Here is a 6,261-nt window from a genome sequence, read left to right on the forward strand (position 1 = left end):
TGCTCACTCACATGCACACACACACACACACACACGCACACACACACATGTGTGTGTGACTGCAACAAAGAGCATTTTTATAGAAATTGGCAAATAAAATCAATAAATCCTGCATAAATCTGAAAATGTCCACACAAAAATGAAGGCCTCATACTAGAGCACAAATGCAATGTGGAACGATACGTACACACACACACACACACACACACACACCCACCATTCATATCTGCTTATTGCAGTTGTTTTTTTTTTTCATTGGGGTTTTTTGGGGTTTTTTTTGGTATTGGTTTTGGTTTATTTACATTTAAGTAAAATAAAATTGTTTTTATTTGACTTTTTAGATTGAAATAAATATGTGCCTGCAATCAAGTTTTAGTGACAACTTGTGTGGCATTTCTGCAAATGTATGTGGCATTATTGCAAAAGTGGACACTTCAAAATACCTCAAACAACAAAAACTAATTCTAACCTTTGAGAAAAATACAGTTTTTTAATGTATTATATAATGTTGCAATATATATTTACAAAATATATGTCAGAAAAGTTGTGAGAGGAGCAGTTGGCCACTTCCAGAAAAATGAATGGATCTCTATGGACCTCTGCTGGATATATATGGTCACTACACAATTTTTTTCAAAAACTGTGATTTCTACAAGTTTTTCTCTAACCAGCAGATGGCAGAATTCTACACCTAACACCTAGATCAATATCCAGAAACAACTGAAATTAAATTTAGATAATCAATTAAGTGATTTTTCCATAAAAAAATATATTTCACATGCAAGCTAATGGTGTAGTTGAGGACTTTTGTGGTAAACAGGTACAAAAGTACTTCATATCTCCCAAAACACAGCATTAATGTATAGATGAGAAGTAAACAAAAAAAAAAGATATATTATTTGTATAATTAAAAATTTATATATTTTTGTATATATTTTTTACAATTACTCTTTCAATTTTGGCCAATATTGACCCCAAAGTCCCTTAGTGTAAACAGGAAAGGAGAACCTTATGAGGGTTAAAACGTTTCCATTTACACTTGGCCACATAAATGTGTCGTCGCAAAACGGATATAAATCCGATCTTCAATTTCCACGCTATATTTAAATTTAACGGAGTTCACGTCAACGAAATCAAAAGATAAGTGCTGCATTTTATTAATTATCAGCTCATTTCAAGATCAAAGACCGCAATAGGAGAGCGCGCGGCATCAGCACTGGAAAGATAAGTTTGTCTTACTACTTTTAATGAAGATGGTTGTATGTTGACCGTCTGCGTCTTACTGTCAGTTCCATTCGCGGCAGTTTGCATGTCGGCTTGCTGAAGAGATAAGCTACTTGTCCGCAGAGATGCGTGTTGCATTAGCGCAGTCTGACTAATGTCATATAGCCTATAACACGCTCTCACACGTTTATTATTTTAACATTTTGGGAGGAGTAAAATTTACATATGTGGTTTCAACAACCAGATGCATTTACACTTGTCCAGTTTCGTCTGGAATGCGGCCCAGACCACCTCCTGAAGTGGTTTGAGTGATCTGATTTATATCCGTCTCGAATGCGTTTCGGAGGGCATTTACACCTGCGATTCGATCAGAAAAAACACATGAAGTGACCAGGTGTAAACAGGCCCATAATGTTAAGTGCAAATGTCTGATACAATACCAACACTGACGAAGCAGTGTTTAAAGTCGGCATGAAATCTAAATTGAAAATTCTTGTTTATTATAAATGTATTATAAATTAAAGTTTATTATAAATAATTTATCCGTGCACTGTGACGTGAGGGGTAAACGCTGGGATAAACAACAGGGGGAAAAACTGAAGCTGATGCTTCACTTTATAGAAATCAATGCATTGACCAGTGCTGACGCAAGCCATGGGGGAGTACACTACCCTTAAAAATTGAAAGGATATTAGGATATTACCACAACATTACTCTTAGGACATCGCAAACTATTTTTTTTATGAATATGACTTAACCTGATGGAGGACGCGCTCAGTAATTCAGGCAGTCTCTCTCTCTCTCTCTCGCGCGCGCGCTGTTAGGCATGTTTTGTGCCGTTGATCGTCCTTGTCATCGTCTTCCTCAATAAATAAAAAAAATGTCTTCATGCTAGGGGTGTCGGCGGTGAATCCAGTGGAGAGAAATCCCCCCACAACTAACTGCACATTGGCATTCAGATCTGCCTCCATTTTGTTAGCAACGCCCCAACTTCCAATGATCCAATCAATTCCCGAAGGACGAAATCAAGTCCCGCCCTCTCATTTCAGATGCCGTTTCACTCGGATAGACGTCACAGTAGAGAAAAAAAGACAATCGCTACTTCCGTTTCATGCCGTCTTCAATTATTGATTTTTTTCCCCTTTCTATCTTTTTCCCCTGTAGGCTATTTCACTGCTTCAGTGACCGCAGTAAAGATAGTTTGCGGTTTGATATTCAGATTTCGTTTGGCTATAAATACGCAGTGCGCTGTCATAGACATGCAAATAATACCGAATATCCCTCCCCATGATTTGTGAATTCAGGTGGCGCTGTCCTTCGGGCCGAAATCAGTTTTTTTTTTTTTTCGTAGCAACTCTTAATTTTATAATGCCTATAGAGAATGAGGAGTTACGTCACAATCTTTTCACTCCGCATGGCATTTCGGGAAGGCGCTGCTATATTAGCAGGATATGCTATCCGTTCCCATGGTTACCTCTCATTCTCTATAAGGATAACTGCTTATCTTTTGTTTTGTGTTTGCCTTTAAGTTAAACAATCATTCATTCTTCAGTGTATCGTTTGCAGGGAAGAGAAGCTATTTTATCGCACTGCATGATAATTAGATTTTTCTCTCTTAGGTTTTGTAGAATTTGGTTTACAAAGTTTACCTGATTAGCGTGAAAACTGTCGCCCGCTGGACGCTCGCTGCTGCTTCAGCCATCATATGGTAGATTATCCAAATAAAAGTGTGTGTTCAAGCTGACAGAAGTCGATCCATTTCTTGGAAACTTTTAAATGACAAAGTATAATTGTTGTCATTATAAATATTCATTTTCCATGGCCACAGAGGAGAATCAGAGATTGTGGGTCACATTCAGCGAACAGTGACGAACTCATTTATTTCAACAAATGACAAGCAAAATCAAATCCCTAGGAGCTTGTGAACCGTTTTGAAGCATTTTAAAATGCTGGTTTAATGTACTAAGACAGTGATGCTAAAAGACATGCAGATGAGCCAGAATATTTAACGTGACATGTTTAAACGTTAAACGTAAAGCGTGTTCCTCTCTTTAGAAAACTGTAATGTAGAAAACGCTTATGGATTAAGACGGTGATATTTAAAGTTCATATTTCGGGCTCATCTGTTTTTCTGCACATATTATGCTTTATTAGTAAGATGTGTGTACTGTCTTGGTGCGTTAAGTATAGTATATGCTTTACAATTTTGTCTTTATAACTGTCTTGGTACATTAAGCCACTTTAAGCATTTTAGAAAGTCCCCTGTTCAAGTTCTGCTAATTCACAAGCCTAGAGTGAGAGTCATGCTCGCAAAGAAGGTTATGTTAACTATTAAACCAACAAATTCAAAACTTTCAAAAACACACAGCAATATGATTCTTTTATTGAGTGAGAGTCAGTGAGTTTAATCAGTGACATTAACAGATTAAACGTTACTATTCGACGTCTTCTCCGCGACCTCCTTCCCTTGGTGTTTTTACAATTTTACATTTACATAGAAAAGGCGAAAAAATATATTGCCGGTATTTTCTCTCAGAACGATGATCTGAGTTACTATTGCAATTCTCGATGCAGCATGAATGACATACACTGGTGGCATTTTTCACAATCACGACAAACAATCAAATACTGCCCTAAACTCAACAGCGGAAAGGCAGCACTATCCTGCAAGTATGGTGGATAAACAAATCAGTTTCCCAGAACTCAACGCGGTGTTACGTCACATTCTCATTCTTTATAGTTCCAAAAGTTGGACACTTAGAGGAATGAAACCGGTGTAATCTTCACCAGCTTGATCTGTGAATTTTTTTCACAGCAAAGCTCTTGTCCGTAAACCCCTTGGTAAGTCCGCTAATAAGGAATGTGAAAGAAATGCGTTCTTCATGTTTAACGTCTATTACCAATAAACAGGCAGACTGCTGGAATACAAAAACATTGTTTTAGGTCAAGCTCGATTTGTGAAAACTTTCACGATCTCATTTTATCGTGGGGCCGTGTTTCTCTTTGCTCTTGCCGCTGTTTTTTGTATAATATTGTCATATGGTGCTGTTCGAGTGAATAACGGTTTCCAGTTCATTAGGTAAATGAGCTTATACACATACACTTGTACAATTTGTTTGACAATAAAGTTTTGGTTGTTGTACCCTTCCTTGAGTACTTGGCTTCAATATTCTGATTTGCAAAAGTTTCACAGTATAGCTTTTGTCAGTTAACCCTTTCTTGATCCCTTAACTTAATGTGAAAACTTTCACAAGTCAAGTCACCTTTATTTATATAGCGCTTTTAACAATACAGATTGTGTCAAAGCAACTGTGCAGCATTAATTAGGGAAATTGTGTGACAATAATGCAAAATGACAATAGTCAACACTCAATTTTCAGTTAAAGGCAATTCATAATTTAATTCAGTGATGACATCATCCAGCTCAGTTCAGTTTAAATAGTACCTGTGCAATCATATATACATATATACATAATAGTTAACCCTTCCCTGATTCATTTACATCACTATTTTGATTTGTGAAAATGTTCACAGTGCAGTTATGGTCAGATAACGGTTCCCTGAGTCAGTAACATCACTATTCTGATCTGTGAAAATTTTCACAGTACACTACGGGTCAGCTGACCCTTCCCTGAGTCATGTACATCACTATTATGATTTGTAAAAAAAATGTACAGTTCAGTTTGGGTCAGCTGACCCTTCCCTGAGTCAGTAACATCACTATTATGATCTGTCACTGGACCATTTCTAGGATGCTGCTGTGAGCTTCCCATCTTCACTGCTCACATCAGTCTGCAGACATTTCAGATCACACAAAGATGCACAAACACAATACAGAATCAGTAATTTTAACAGCACAATATCATTTGATTTCTGTGTTAGAAGTAACAGAATGATCTTACTTTATATTTTTGTTTCAGATTTTCTCTTTTTTCCACAAATGCCGCCGTCACCTTTCCTTGCAGGTCCTGCTCCACCACAAAAGCTCTGCAGCAAATGCACAGGAATCAAGAATCAGAAAAGTGCTGTGATAACTCTGTTTGAAATTACAATAATTTAAATAAAATACAACTTAAGATTTAAAAGATGTTTAATTCATTTCTCACTCAAAGCCTTTGATCGCAGCATTGCTTCATCAGTCACTCTGCACCGGATAAACACACGTGCATCACTCACTCAGATGTCTGTTCATGTTATGATCTGCTCATCTGCAATTCTTTTAGAACATTTCTTGTCAGATATTAAATAAACATTTAGTAATCATCGTTAAGATGTATATGGTTTATGTAAAGGTACTTTGGTGACGTAAGTGTGCTTACTGGAGCTCCCCTGTTCTATTATACGTAATAAAACATGTTTTTACAGCAAAATCACAAATATACTATACTGTCTAGCGTCTTACACCCTCAACAATTGAACAGTTTACTCTACAGTAGCTTAACAAATGCGATTTTAACACAGGGAACCGTGTATTTGATTTCTAATACTCACATTTGTAAACACCCTCATCGCTGATCTCCATCATGTTTGATGATGACGTATCCTCTTTTTGTGGCCTCCTGGGATAAAAAGTATCCATCGATGAGCACTCCAGAATCTGGGCAGAAGCAACAGGACATCCAGGGATTTCTCGCCTACTCTTTTATGAATACTGAGGTTTCGGACATTCTACTTTCTTCACATACTCTTTTCTCCTACTACATAGTAAGTAAGTAGGCATATTCGGACGCACTTTAAGTAGACGCACGTCCGAATCTCACGAGAATTAGTACGTCACCCAGGTAATTCTCGTCTAATCTTTTATGAATATTAAGGATTCGGACATTCGGACTGCTTTTCTCCTACTATATAGTAGAGAAGTAGGGGGTTTCGGACGCAGCCAAGGTCTTCACTGGGGATCTGTCTCTGGGGCTCATCTAGTTGTCCTGATCTCCGCTGACATTCAGGGCGGTAGAGGTCGTCTCTAGGTGCTGATCCACCATCTGGGCTGGATACGTTCTGGATCCGGGTGACTGCAGTGACCATCTGATCTGGATA

This window comes from Sinocyclocheilus rhinocerous, unplaced genomic scaffold, assembly GCF_001515625.1.
Source record: "Sinocyclocheilus rhinocerous isolate Xijiao unplaced genomic scaffold, SAMN03320098_v1.1 scaffold5075, whole genome shotgun sequence".
Classification (NCBI taxonomy): Eukaryota; Metazoa; Chordata; class Actinopteri; order Cypriniformes; family Cyprinidae; genus Sinocyclocheilus; species Sinocyclocheilus rhinocerous.